General features: G+C 35.4%; 1 protein-coding gene across 2 annotated transcripts in view; it reads left to right on the forward strand.

Annotated features, from left to right (window-relative positions):
* bsnb (bassoon (presynaptic cytomatrix protein) b) overlaps positions 1–16,179 on the forward strand; it is an 86,854-nt gene that overhangs the window by 14,131 nt on the left and 56,544 nt on the right. The window lies entirely within an intron of this gene.

Genomic DNA, 16,179 nt, shown 5'->3' on the forward strand with positions numbered 1-16,179 from the left:
TCAAATGCTGTTCTTTTGAACATGTACAAAATGTATAATAAGCAATGTTTTAAATAAATTATTGAGCAGCAAATCAGCTTATTAGAATGATTTCTGAAGGATCATGTGACACTGAAGACTGGAGTAATGATGCTGAAAAATCATCTTTGGATCACAGGACTAAATTAGATTTTAAAATATATTTGATATATTATAATGAATAAACACATATTATAAAAAATAAACATTTATTATATTTATAATGAATAAACAGTACACACACATATATTATGTGAACACGAACTTTTATTTTGGATGCGATTAATAGCGATTAATCATTTGACAGCACCAATTCAAATACAAAAGTTATTATAAATTGTAATAATATTTTGCAATTTAACACTGTCGTTTTCCAATTGTAGAAATAATGTGAAATATAATAATAATATTTTTGCTCAGTTTTTTTATTTTACAGTGGAATGCTACAATGGTAATATTGCTTATTTTGTTTTTATTTAGTAATTTTTATAATATTATTATTATTTATTATTATTTTATAGCAATATTGATATATAATCAACATTTTGGCTAAATTGTGCAGCCCTACATGCACAACAAACTTTTTCTTTTTAATTGCAATTGCAATTTTTATCTGAAAAATGTTTCTATTTCCATCCCCAAATCGTGCAGCATTAATTTTTACAGAATTTTTGATTAAATAAATGCAACCTTGTTGAATTGCGCATAAAAGACTTTCCCCCCAAAAAACGTGTGTGTATCAGCTTGACTTAAAGGGGTCATATGATGTTGCTAAAAAGAACATTATTTTGTGTATTTGGTGTAATGAAATCTGTTGATGCGGTTTAAGGTTAAAAAAACACATTATTTTCCACATACTGTACATTATTGTTTCTCCTCTATGCCCCGCCTTTCTGAAATTTGTCAATTTTTTCAAAGCTTATCATTCTGAAAAGCGAGGTGTGCTGTGATTGGACAGCTATCCAGTGCATTGTGATTGGCCGAATGCCTCAAGCGTGTGACGGAAATGTTACACCCCTTAACATACTGTGATGGAGCGACGAGATAAAACATCAAAAAACCCATTATAAATGAGGCATTTGTTGCATCCAGTGGGGACATAATTACTGATTATACTGACTTATACTGTCTTTTTATGCGTTGTGTTGCGTATCGCGCTGTGTAAACATAAAACCATGTCTGCATTTGTGATCGGAGAAATGACAAACAACAAGTGCTGCTCTACACTGCTCAAAACTTGCGTTTGAATCATCAGTATGGCGTTATTTTTTAGTCAAAAGTTATGAGCGTGTAAGACATGCTCACGAGCACATTATGTTATTTCACACGCGCAAAAATTAACCTTCAGCTGGCATGATAAAAGTACTCGCGCACAAATTCAACAACCGAGAGGTGTACATGTAGCTGTGAGCGAGCGCCTGGCATACTCTTATAGGTTAACTCTGCTTGTACAGTGGAATCCTGCTCGCTCGCAGCGGGCTTCTACTCGCGGAGTGCTGTTTTGCTCGCGCAGTGGATTTCTGCTCGCTCAGCTGATTTCTGCTCCCTCGAGTCTACATGACTTTTGACAATTTGGGGGCGGAAACCAAGGAGGGCACTGACCCTCTTATGATTGGTCACTTTCACACAGGGACATCCTTGTACCTTGATTGACAGCTCTCATTACAGGAAGCACAGAGTCAAAGTATCAGTCAAAGTCATTCAGTTAACACTGCACAGTTATGGAAGCAGATTAGTCTCAAATATAATTCACGCAAAACACACAGTGGACGGAATGGCGGCGACACCCTACTTAACAAAACGTAGGCTTCATCGTTCGCACATATATACATCGATGGTAATTGATTTAACTATGATCTGCGCAGCATTTTATACGTGCAGAGACATTTTATGTATATTAGAAAACTCATTCTAATTCATTCCCACTCTTCTTCGGTGGTAACTTAACCCAACTCCGTGCTTTCTGTAATGAGAGCTGTCAATCAAGGGTACAAGGATGTCCCTGTGTGAAAGTGACCAATCATAAGAGGGTCAGTGCCCTCCTTGGTTTCTGCCCCCAAATTGTCAAAAGTCACGTAGACTTGAGGGAGCAGAAATCAGCTGAGCGAGCAGAAATCCACTGTGTGAGCAAAACAGCACTCCGCGAGCAGAAGCCCGCTGCGCGCGAGTAGGATTCCACTGTACAAGCAGAGTTAACCTATGAGAGTATGCCAGGCGCTCGCTCCCAGCTACATGTACACCTCTCGGTTGTTGAATTTGTGCGCGAGTACTTTTATCATGCCAGCTGAAGGTTAATTTTTGTGCGTGTGAAATAACATAATGTGCTCGTGAGCATGTCTTACACGCTCATAACTTTTGACTAAAAAAATAACGCCATACATCAGTGACAAATTATTTAAAAATGAAAATGTACTTATAGACTGTGAGTCAGAAAAGCCGGCATGGTCTACTCTCCCAGGATCAGGAAACAGTCCTTCATAAAATGCGTTGCACACAGCTGAATATTTGGGTTGGATGTTGTAAATACAACTGTAGGTGTGTCCTCTTTTGGAACAAAATAGTTTCGCTTTCACAACGAAACAACTCACACACGGCAGGCTTGATTTCTAGGCTTGAAAAAACAATGTGGCGCCGCGGGCTTGCGGCAACCACATGCGAAGGACCCCGGGCTTGCACTTTCCACATCCACAAAGCCGATTTCGCTTTCATGTTGTCCTCAACGAAACAGGCATGACGCGTCTATACGACAACACAAGTAGTTTCGCGGTCGGCAACGAAACCACAAGCGTACTTAGCAACAACGACGAATAAAAAGTTACGCCTTCTTTCTTTGCGTGAACATTTGGGCGGTGTTATCCAAATCTTCCCACATACTGACGTAGAGATGTGGGGGCGTGTTAGAACGAGCCGTTTCAAGGGGGGCGTGCACAAGTCTTAAACTTTTATAAAAAATATATATTTTTTTTTTTTTGATTTTTTATTTGCAACTTCACAGATCTTCTTTACGCACCAAGAGCTTGTAACACTCCAAAGAGAAAGAAAAAATTTAAATCACATTATATGACCCCTTTAAATCATGCCATAAGTCCCTTCAGAGACTTATTCCTGTTTGATTCTGAATATTCACCATCAGAAAGCAACAGTGTGATATAACAACAGTGAAAGAGAGTGAACATTGCAGTCCAAATGGTGATTTTCAAATAAAATATTACTGTTAATGATATGTATTTCTGGAGGAGAGAAAGCGAGATGTGTTAAATAAAAAGCTCTTGGTAATGAATCCTACGCTCGGCCTCTGCCTCTATCTGGCTCGTACCCAGGACACACACTGCACACAACCTGGAACTGCTCAGTAAAGAGTCCTCTGGGGCGCATGGGAATGTGTGCCTGTGTTTTCTCTGAGTCTCTGCGTGTAGGATGCAGCGGAAAGACAGAGACAGTGTTCAGAGATGTGTGTGTGTGTGGGAGAGCGAGAGGGCACACGGCTGAGTGTGTTTGAGGATGTTGCTTAAAGGTGCAAATGGCTGGTGGCACGTTAAATCCTGCAAGTGTAAATTAGGCAATGGACAGGGGGACGGAGAGGATGGGATGCTGAAGATAAGTGTAGAAGGGGCTCTAAAGTGATTTTTGAGGATCTGCTTTCCTTCTCTCTCCTGCTCTTCATCAAAGCCATTAAGGGGTGGAAATGCAAAACAGCCCCCTAGTTAGTAGGTGAGGGCAATTTTATAAGGGTTGAAGAGCAGTTCAGACAGACAATCACTGATTCAGAAAGCTGTGTTATAAGTAAATGCTCACTAGAGAAAGCTCATTCCAGCCCCTTGAGACCATTTATAGAAAATAAGCTACAAAAATAACTCAGCAATGGTCATGGTTATCAACACACATTTAATATTTAGTAACTTCACCCGTCCTGATGAATAACAACATGAACTACAAGTTTGGGGCCAGTAAGATATTTCATCATTTTTAAAAGAAATTAATACTTTAATTCAGCAAAGACACATTATGTACATAACTATATATGTAACTCTCTATATATAACTCTAACCCCAAACCTTAGATCAAGATCAGTAGTATGGCCGTATACTACTGTAGTACCACCGTATTGCTTGTGCATTCAATTCCAAATCTTTTGAAGCCATATTATAGCTTTGTGTGGGCTGATCAAAATTTAAGTCATTATTGACTAGAAAAATAGCACCATTTGTGGGAACAATAGTAAATAATTGTGCATCCCGAGAGCAAATATCATTGACATCAGTGGTGCCAAATTTGATTTGAGAACAACAGAAGAGAGAAGACATTTTATTGAATAATGATTTTTGTTGTGTTCCTCACACAAAACTATTGTAGAACTTTTGAAGTCTTGGAATATATACTTTTATGATACTTATTGTGCTTGATTTTTTTTTTTTTTTTTTTTGTATATGAAGAAATATGTTTGGACTCACATGAGGGTGAATAAATAATGACAGAATTTTCATTTTCAGGTGAACTGTCCCTTTAAAGGTAAAGAAGCAAAAACCTGTAAAAAGCAACCCTCAGCATTTATTTTAGGAATACCACTCATTACAATGCCTCTACTACCTGGCAGATTGCACTGAAATGGATGTCCTGAAATCACACATTTGTTTCCATGACAGCCCTGGGCTCTTTACACAGCAAAGAATCTGAGTGCATTAGCCAGTCATAAAGATGCCTCTCTGTCAATAATTTTGCATGTTAGGGTTGGCTGGCATATCTGTGAGACTGAACGGATGGTCTTAATTTAGGCCATCTAATTTAGCAAGATGGCTAACATACACACAGTAAAAACAGTAATATTGTGAAATAATATAATTTAAAGTAATGTTTCAAAGTGTAATTTATTCCTGTTTTAAACCTATAACAAGGAACTTACCATTCTTTCAGTATATATGTATGTAAAGTGCAGCAAGTGGAAAATTATGACTTGACTTATGCTAAATAGACTTGAGGGAATAAAGTAAAGTGCAAGTATGTATAATATGGCATTTAATGAACGATCATTGTGTGGAAGAAAAAAAAAACAGCTTTTGGGATTAAAAAGCTTCTGTTGATGACAAAAAACAATAACATCCAGGCAGTATAGTAGTTCAGCAGCTGAAACTGATGATCTCAGATATACGGATATATCATTTGTCTAGCACATTGCCACATTTTTTACAAAAGGGTTCATCTTTAGAAATTCGATTGGGGGAGTTTGAGAGCCCTGTTGTGCTTTATAAAGACAGGATTGAATTAATTGGGCTCCTGTAGGATGGTGGACACTACAAAGCAGCTCTGAGAGGGCTTTGATTTATACTGATGCTGCAGCACATAGCATACAGTGCTAACTCAGCGTTTTTAACAGCTCTGCTGTCAGTTCCAGCTACATGTGACAGAATGATGGGAAATATGTCTTCTGGCATGTAATTTCAGGGTTCAAGTGTGGTAAGAGCAGATGTTTTATGAGCATATGGTTTAAATTACTAGAGCTCTCTGCAAACTAGAAATACAGCAATAATGGTGAACTTGAGCCCAGATTTTGAATTGAACACATTTGTTTAAATTATTGTTTTAAGCATTAAGCAGGAGCCAAGCACAAATTTATTAGTGAAACGGGAGACATTATGATATGACAGGCTATTAAATGTCAAGTAGGGGTGAGCGATATATACCAGTGGAAGCAATTCACTGGCTTTTCCGAAGGGAACATGGAAGAACTTGTTAGAAATAAGGTGCATGCTGTGTGATGAGGAACTGGTGTTAACAGTCTCAAGCTTTCCTACTAGAGCTTTTATTATAAAATAGTGAATTTATCTAGTAATTATATCTGGTCACCCAAATGTCATCAACATGTCATGGCAGCCTACATCCAAAATTGGACAAAAAAAGTGGTAACATTGTAATTAAATAAGTGTTATTTTTGTAATAAATGAAAAGATCTCTAATGCTCACCAATGCATCATTTATTTGATCAAAAATACAGTAAAATTGTGAATCATTATTGCAATTTGAAGAGACTGCTTTCTGTTTTAATATATTTTAAATGTACTTATTCTTTGTCATGCAAAGCTGAATTTTCAGAATCATTACTCCAGTCTTCAGTGGCACAGGATCCTTCAGAAATCATCCTAATACGCTGATTTGCTGCTCAAGAAACATTTCTTATTATCATCAATACTGAAAACAGTTGTGCTGCTTAATGTTTTTGTTGAAACCATTTTTTTCCCTATTCTTCGATGAATAGTAATATTTATTTCTTTTATTTCAAACCAAACCATCTTATGTAACATTCTAAACGTCTTTACTCTCACTTGATCAATTTAATGCATCCTTGCTAAATAAAACCATTAATTCTTTCTTGCACAAATCATACCGACCTACTGATATATTGCACTTTTTAAACCACTTTTCCAATAAAAAATACTTATATTGTAATGTTAAAGGGATAGTTCACTCAAAAATGAAAATTCTGTCATTAATTACTCTAATATCGTTTCAAACCTGAAACATAAATTAAGATATTTTTGATGAAATCCAAGAGCTTTCTGACCCTCCATAGACAGCAACGCAACTGACACGTTAAAGGCTCAAAAAGGTAGTAAGGAGATTGTTAAAACTCAAAGAATTTTAATTTTTGGGTGAACCATCCCTTTAAATCATTTTCATTATATTTTGAGAATATAAAGATGTAATTGCTTTCCCCAAACTCCTACAAAGTCAGAATAAAAATATTACATTATTTAAAAAATTGAAAATATCGGCTAAAATTAGTAAAAAAAGATATTGTCCAATCTACCTAATATATGTGGTTAATGTTTTTATACTTGGTCAAGACTCACTTTGTTAGATGAGTAACATACAGTATGTTAACTCAATTGTGAGTTGATGCTGCTGTGCATTTGTGTTTTTATGATCCAGTGAGCTACTGTCTTCTGTATATAGAGCGTTACAAATTGATGATTTATGAGGCGTCATTTCAGTTAGTATGCTGCTTAGAAGGAAGCTGCCTGTGTAAGTAATGTTGAGTTGAGTTGCTGCTCTATTTTGTGTTTGTCCGAGTACTCCAGTAGTGATGGTTTCTTCCAGGTGTTTAGTGTAAAGATATCGGTTTAAAGCTGAACTCTAAATGTCTGTTGGAGAACAAAGCAGAGAGAACATGAGACAAGTAGCAAGAACAGCTGGTGAAGAGGAGAAAGAGCGGCCATCTGATCACTATGCAACAGACACCTGGAGAAAGAGAGAGAGAGAGGCTTGACATGATGGCAACAACACTTAGTGGGATGCAGGAACCATGGATATACGGACAGAGAAATAGCAGGGTGGGGAAGGGGGATGGAATGATAGAAGGAAAGAGAAAGTGGCCCTGACACACTCCAGTAGTCACCCACCAGCATGCAGGAGGCGGTTCCACTCTGCCATTGGCTGATCCTCTATTTATAGATCTTGCTATGTCTCTGCAATGAGCTCCCATTCCTACTGCCAGAGAAAACCAGTGGAGGATCAGAGGAGAGAACGAGATGGACAGACGGATGACGGTGTGGAAATGTAGAAAGAAGAGTCCAAATTTATCAGGCAGTTAAGGAAGCTAAAAATAATTGTGCTTGTTTGGCACATAAGCACTGCTCCCTCTGAAAACCCTGGGGTAATGACGGTAGAATATGAGCATCATGAATTCTCTTCTCTCCACGAGTTCTTCAGAAATCTGTGACTTGACGGGAACGTGAAATCTAATAGATGGGTCCTGCGTTTTGGCTCCGAATGTATCACGTCTTCTGGTATTCACGCTATCTAGTGGATTTATCATGAGACTGACAGCGGAAACGGAGTGTAGGGCCATCTGGGCTACAACACACTCATCACAGGACAAACACAAAGAACACACACACACACCACCACCACCACGGCCCTAGAGATTTCACGCTATTTTTCCATCATTACACAAATTTGCCCAGGCAGCATTTGCACATTATGTGGTTTCTATATGTAATCCTAAATATATACAACATATGTATTTTTGAAGCACATGGATGATGGCTTTTATAATTTACTGACATTTGGATTTCATTCGATTTTTCCATCATTACATAAATGTGCCTAGGCAGCAATGGTGCGTTATTTGGTTACCACATTCAATACTAAATAAATATATACACCATATGCAGTTTTTTAGTGCATGGATGGCATCTTTTAGAATTTTCTGACATTATATATTATATTAGACATTTAGGTATCTAAAAACAAATCACTGATATTTAGTAGTGCTTTTTACGGCAAATTTAGTATGTAATTTGAGGCTTTATTTTCGATTTGAAATATGTTATTTAAATGGACCCGTACTTGCATGACTGGAAATAGCTGGCCAGTGGCATTTCCGAATATTTTATTGTTATTTATATACTATTAGTATTATTATAGTATTTATTAATATTAATAATAATAATAATTAGCCTTCAGTTTTCATGCAGTTTTATTTATTTTTTTTATTTAGCTTTCATTTATTTTAGTTTAGTAACTTTTTTGTTAGTTGCCAAGACAACATTTCTAATTTTATTTTATTTTTCCCCCTAATATTTTTTCATTCTTTTAAGTTTACACCATTTATTTTATTTTATTTTATTTTGGCTATTTTGTATTCAGTATTATTAATTTTATTTTATTTTTTTGAATCAAAAGGGACTGAATTAAAATTTGTGACTATCAGACTTAGCTAATCAGCAATCAGACTTAGTTTTCATTTTAACTAATGATAAATCAGGTGGAAAAATCCCTTAGGTTTATGCAGTTTATTTTTTCAGTTTGGTATTTTTATGCAGTTTGAAATATACAGAATATTTTGTTTTTGGTGTTAGTGAGACAAATAATGAGCCTTAATGCATACATTTTTATTATGCATTCACAAAAATTGGCGAACCTGATAACACAAAAAGCCCTACTATTTGGTCTTATACAGAGTCAAATAAAGTACTTTAATCACCTGTGGCTATCACCTTTTTTTCTCCTTTTAGCAGAGTCATATCAAACAGCACATGGTAAAATTGGATCAGAAGTGCTTGAGTTGATATTGAACCGATGTGTGAAATGACTGCCGGTCTCTGAGGGCTGAGTAAGAATGCATCGCTCACCATGCAAACATGAATAATCAAACAATAGAGTACTGTGTTTTTCTTCTAAATGGCACAGTGTCCTGCTGCCTTTCCAAGACAATAGAATCTGTCATGTGTTAAAGAGATGGACGTCCCACTTTTTCCACTAATGCACAAAATAAGCATTCATGTGTAAACTGTGCAGTAATAGAAAAAGTTTCTGAGAAATAGGCTTTTTCCACACTAAATGTTTTTTCTGTGAGTTTGATAATATGAAAACACCCTTTGAATGTTTCACATAGCACAGATGTCTTTGCTAACTTTTCGATTACCTGAAGGTTACATCTCGACCATGTGGAATATTGTAGCCTTTGCCATCTAAGCTGCATTCACTACATTTTGGAAATTACTATAATTAGAGTTTAGTCAGAGCTGTTTACGACCTTGGATTCTGAATTGATTTGTTTCTATGGCAATGATCGTAACACAGAATTAGATATCATTATGTGGGTGGCTAGCCAGCTGTTTTGTGCTAGCTTAGCTAGAGTGACGTGATGTGACATACAGCCAAGTATGGTGACCCATACTCAGAATTCGTGCTCTGCATTTAACCCATCCAAAGTGCACACACACAGCAGTGAACACACACACACCGTGAACACACACCCGGAGCAGTCGTGCAGCCATTTATGCTGCGTTCGGGGTTCGGTCCCTTGCTCAAGGGCACCTTAGTCGTGGTATTGCCGGCCCGAGACTCAAACCCACAACCTTAGGGTTAGGAGTCAAACTCTCTAACCATTAGGCCATGACTTTCCCTAAAAAAAAAAAAAAACCTAACCCCTAAAGCTAGCGGTTAAGCATAGTTAGTTTTATTCTGATTGATGATTTTTATATGATGATGATGATTATTATAGTAGTTGTTGTGGTTATCAAATTGCTAATTTTATGTAGTAATGTAAATGCATTATTATTAACGAGTGATTGTATTATACTACTAAGCAATGTAAAAAATTCAGAATTTTTTTAATTCAATATTTTGTTTAACAATAAAAATGTAATAATAAAACTAATAATAATAATAATAGGATAATAATAGTTGTGTTTTTTGAAGTACTAAATTTATAATACTGAAGCCATGTAAAAAATTTTATCTAATGAATTATTGTTGTTATTATTATTTAACTACCAATTGAATTATTTGATGCAATAATTTATTTAATAAATACAATAACTTATTTAATAATAATTTATTATTATTATTATTATTATTATTATTATTATTATTAATGCAATAATTTATTTAATAATAATAATTTTATTATTATTATAATTAATTATTAACTACTGATTGTATTATACTATTAAGCAATGTAAAAAAATCTAATAGTTTTGATTCAATGACGGTTTAATAATAATAATAATAATAATAATTATCAAATTACTCAATGTATTATACTGAAGTGATGTAAAAATTTTTGATACTTTTATATAAAGTATTATTAAACTACTGTTTGCATTATACTGAAGCAATGCATAAATTGTTTTGATTTAATGATTATTTAAAAATAATGATTTTTATAACTGCAATTACTACTACTAATTATTATTATAATTACCATTCTGATTGTATTATACTTAAGTCATGTAAAAAAAATGCATAAATAATTTTTTATTGATTTAGCACTGTATATGCGTCCCTAACATTGGGGCTGTCATGAAATTCAACATATCTAACTTACAATTACGCATCCAACTAAAACATGAAAGCCACAAACTCGTAATTATGGTAATTCCAACATGACTTGAGTCCAGCTATAGCTAAGCATTTTGATTTCCTCCTGAGAGTTCAGTTTTTTCAATACTTTGTTATAATGATCATTATTACTCACAGAAACATTTCTCTTGCAACATGTCACATTCATTACAGCAAAGTTAAGTAGTTTTGAATCATCTTTAAACACCTCAATTATAAGCTACCCATCAAGTGTACACAGTAGTACTCAGCAAATAAGGGTTCTATACCTTTAAAAATCCTCACCAGCACATTTCCATTAATCGGCTTCATTTGTGCTTCATATGCTCTGATAAGCTGTCATTTTGGTCTAATGCTTGCAGAGAAGAAGTAATTTATGAATCTGGTGCCCATTGAGACAGGAGTGAAGCTGTGTTGTGTTCTTGTGTGGTGTTTATAGAGATATTTAAAATATTGGGGGCCTTCAGAATGCTCTTTTGATGTGACTCGTCCCAGTTTCGGCTCGGTGCTTCGCTGCTGTGGTTTGTTGTTAGGAAACTGCAGCATTCAGTCTGTGTCTCAACCGCTTTAGTCTGGAAACAGGCAGCAGTTCACCTCCTCTATCTGTCTCTCTGCTCTATGCCAACAGAATGCTGTCGACACGACTGTCTATGCAGCTGATGTGTCTCTAGTTCACCCTTAAAAATTTCATACTCTATTCGAAGGTTCTATCCAAAACTATTTGAAGTCTTCTCAAGTCATACAATAGAATTGACTGGTTAAAATTGTATTTTGTTGTTCTATTGAGATGTTAATTCAAGAACTGCCATGTCCAGATCATTGAGTCAGTGAGTTGAATGAATCATCCAGTTGGGTTTGTGAATCTTATCAACTAGTATCAACTTCATTGACAAGAATCGACTCAAAAGAACAATTTTGGTTCTGTTTCTCAAATTTAAACCATTGGCTCAGTTTATTAGTTCACAGCATTTCTCATGCTTACTCACTGAAGAGGAAGATTATCATTAAAGAGTTAGTTTACTCAAAATTTAAAATTCTGTCATTAGTCACTCATCCTCATGTCGTTCCAAACCTGTAAGATCTTCGTTCATCTTTGGAACACAAATTAAGATATTTTTGATGAATTCTGAGAGCTCTCTGACCCTCCCATAGACAGCAAGTATCCTTACACGATCAAGGCTCAGAAACGTAGCAAGGACATCGTTAATATAATGCATGTGTCATCAGTGGTTCAACCGTAATTTTACAAAGCTACAAGAATAAATTTTGTGCACAAAGAAAACAAAAATAACGACTTTTTAAAACATTTGTCTCCTCCGGTACCCTGGTGCCATTTTGGAGACTATCACATACGTAAATGATGTATGCAGCGTATGTACGCGGATACATTGTTTACGTTCAGATCAAAGCGTTAACAGTGTATCTGCGTACATACGTTGCATATGTTGTTTACGTATGTGATACTTTCCAAAATTGCACTAAAAGGTGATGCGGAGGAGACAAATTGTTGAATAAATTCATATTTTTGTTTTCTTTGCGCACAGAAAGTATTCTCGTAGCTTTGTAAAATAATGGTTTAACCACTGATGTTAGGATCCTTGCTGTCTATTGGAGGGTCAGAGAGCTCTTGGATTTCATCAGAAATATCTTAATTTGTGGTCTAACAATGAAGGAGTTTACAGGTTTGGAACGACATGAGGGTGAGTGATTAATGACAGAATTTTCATTTTTGGGTGAACTAGCCCTTTAAATCAACAAAAAATGAATTCAATTTTTGTCTGTCTGTTATGCGCATGGAAAAGAGCTCATGAGTCAGTAAGTTGAATGAATCATCCAGCTAGGTTTGTAAACTGAATCAGCTGTTCACTGACAAGAATCAACTGAAAAATACAGTTTTCACGGTTCTTATCAAATTCACGCGATTTTGTCAAAGCAGTTCTCAAAAAAAAAAGGCATTATTTGGCTATGACTGAATTATATGTGACAGTCATATTCTGTTTAAATTGTTCTCTTTGAAAAAAACATTGATGCATTGTTAATAATCTAGAAGTGTATCATTAGTATTAGCATGATATCAATATTTCATGTTTTAAATATTACTGTTGCTGTCAAATGCCGGTATATTGCCCCTAGTTTGTAATGAGTAAATCACGCTAAAAATGTCATTTACATTTGAACTTTTCATTTTAATGTGACTATGAGACATGTACAGTGGATATATTATTAACTGAGCTCTGTCAGGGTGCAGTGTGTTCTGCGGATTGTGTGTGAGTGTTAGTATTCGGCTCAGTGTCTTTGAGAGATTCTCCTCTTCTTGTGGATTCTCTCTCACACACCAGCTGACTAATCAATACCTCGGGTGCTGCACCATCATTTGGGTGTAAATCAGTGGAAGAAGTGTGTTTGTGTGTGTGTGAATGCATTCTGAGAGATATTAGCATAAAACTGTACACATTTAGTTTCTCATAAATCATATGCAGTCTTCACACACATACATAGGCACACATAAAAATATGCTTATTTAAATATGTGCAAATCCTGCCGTCCGTGTGAAATTCCCAGTTGAATGCAGGATATTGTTAGACTTGCAAGGCTAATGTTGTAAATGTTAAGCAGTATCTTTATAGAAGTTAGTTTGATGTTATGTAAATCTGTATATACAGGTACATGGAGATATATAAATATGGAGATAGATAAATCTGTCTATGAAATGAACCTGATATTCAAAAATGCTTTCTAGGTAGGTTGATCACTAGGTTTTGAAAGTCTTGATTATGTTGATTCTGGTCACCTTCTAAATACTTTATCCATTAATTCAGTCAGTTAGTCTACTAATCAGAATGAATGCAGGACAGGAGAACATGTAGTTTGTGTGAATAAGCCAAGCTACAATTGACCCTTCGCAAAGAGCTTGATTGACAAACGAACTGACAAATCATAACTCAAAATCTGCCATTTTGTCCGACAAACAAATCAGGCAGGAGATTAACTTCGGTGGACTTAAACTTGAAAAATCGTGTGTATTGACATCTTTCTGCAGTTGAAATAAAATATGTTCTGATGTTCATTCATGTTTATTTCATTTATATGCTTTAAGTAAATATGAAAAGACGTTTGGTTCATGTGCCGCTTGAACTGAAGCGCTAAAGCGATCTGTTGGGTAAGTTACTTAAAAAAAGTAAACCACTACAAATTACTAATTACTTCTTTAAAATTGTAATTTGATTACATCACTGATTCCTGCATTTAAAAAGTAATCAGATTACAAATTACTTTACTTTGAAGTTACTTTCAAGGTTACTTTACTTTTCAAGTTATCAAACCTAAAAAATGCACTACAAAGAGAAACTCATAGTTCTTTCATTAATTTAATATTGATAGAAAAAAATACATAAGTATTATTTTTATAGTCTACACTCCTAATATCAAAATCTTTATTTATTTTTTTGTAAAATAAAGAAAACAAATTGGGTGCATTTTCTGCATTCTCAGTCTCCGCAAATATCTTCCTGATACCAGTCACTAAAATTAAGGAAAATGACATGAGAAATACAGTAGGCTATATCTAAAGAAAGCGTCTATTATTAAATGAAGTAAGTCATGTCAAAAACAAATATTCTCTGATAAAATAATCTGTATGAAACCAACGTGAGGTACAGTCTCTCCTGTCTGAGCTCACCTATATCATGCCCATGCACATCGCGTGCTATGAGATCATCATTCACATGAGACATGCGAGCATGTAAATGTCCACATCACCTCCGTATATAAGGGAAAGGTTCATGAGCCGGGACTCGAACACAGGACACCTGAAATGCAAGGGCGCTACATGTCAACACACTGCCCACGAGGCTGTCGGCACCAACTGCCACACCAGATTTGACATTAAAATTGGTCATTGGTCATACATTCTGGCCATTGGTTATCTATTAGTTTTCTCTCCAGACAAAGTGGTCATATGAAACACTTTAATGGTGTTTTTTTTTTGTTTTTTTTGGAGCTTGAGAAAAGGGCTCTGCAGAAGAAAACAGCAGAAAAGTGGGAAATGAAAGGTAGAGTACAAATGGAGAGAAAATACTAGAGCAGACTGGCACAGGGGTCTATATGTAATTACTCATTGTCCAGTGGATATTGAGTGTGTTCATCTGCTGTGTGTTTGAATGACAAGTGCAGACATTTTCTCTCTCTCTCTCTCTCTCTCTGTCTCTGTCTCACACACACACACACACAGAAACAGAGTCCTCTGTGTCTCTGCTGCTGAAATTGGACTCTGACTACAGCCCTGTCCTTCAATATGATTGAAAAACATTTCTAGAGACATCATCACCAACTAATGCACAGGCTCAAAGTTTGACCTGAAGACCATCACTCAAACCCTTGCTGTTGAAATAAAGTACATTTACACTGCAGATTTTCAGCAAAGAATCACTCAATATACGAACAGCTGGTTGAATTCACAAATTGCTGAACTGTAGGCACCAAAAGGGCACAGATTATTTCTCAGGCCTTTTTAAATATTTACAGTGATTAAATTAAAGGTTATGAATTATTGTGTTTGAGTTAAATCCTTCAAGAGTGTTTGGAGTTAATAATTGTAAGAATAATGAGATCCTGTGACATGTCTGGCTATGAGAAATCTGCTCATTATCTTTCTTCATAACCCAGAAGCTCATGCAAGCGAGAACATTTACTCACAAACGTAATTTCTGGAACAGTCATTAAGTCATTATATTTCAGTAGTTGCTATTAGTTTTGTTAATTGGATTTATGCTGAAAAAATTAAAAGTACTGTGATGCAGATAACAGGTAACTGAAAACCGTTTGTGCATGTGTGTTCTTGTATATGTGCAAATGCTATTGAGAAGATAAATGATCTTACAGTACTGTGTCAGTACCATGGTACAGTGACATATCAGATGGTAATGCTGTGGCTCATTTGTCAATAACTGACCAATTGGATTCATTTCTTGATCTAGATATGTCCAATCTAGATATGCCAATACCAGTATGCAGAGCTATTGGCATTATATTGATGCAATACCAATGTATTATACTGTAGCTTAATAATAATTTATTGATAGCAAATGAGGCATACATAAACATAAACATAAACTGATTTATCAATGTACACCAGCGTTCTTTTAATATATTCTAAAATGTAATTTATTCTTCTGATGCAAAGCTGAATTTTAAGCATCATAACTCCAGTCTTCAGTGTCTCATGATCCTTCAGAAACCATTCTAATATGCATATTTGCTGCTCAAGAAACAATTCTAATTGAAATTGAATACAGTTGTGCAGCTTAATATATTTGTGGA

Source organism: Cyprinus carpio, chromosome B11, assembly GCF_018340385.1.
Source record: "Cyprinus carpio isolate SPL01 chromosome B11, ASM1834038v1, whole genome shotgun sequence".
Taxonomy (NCBI): domain Eukaryota; kingdom Metazoa; phylum Chordata; class Actinopteri; order Cypriniformes; family Cyprinidae; genus Cyprinus; species Cyprinus carpio.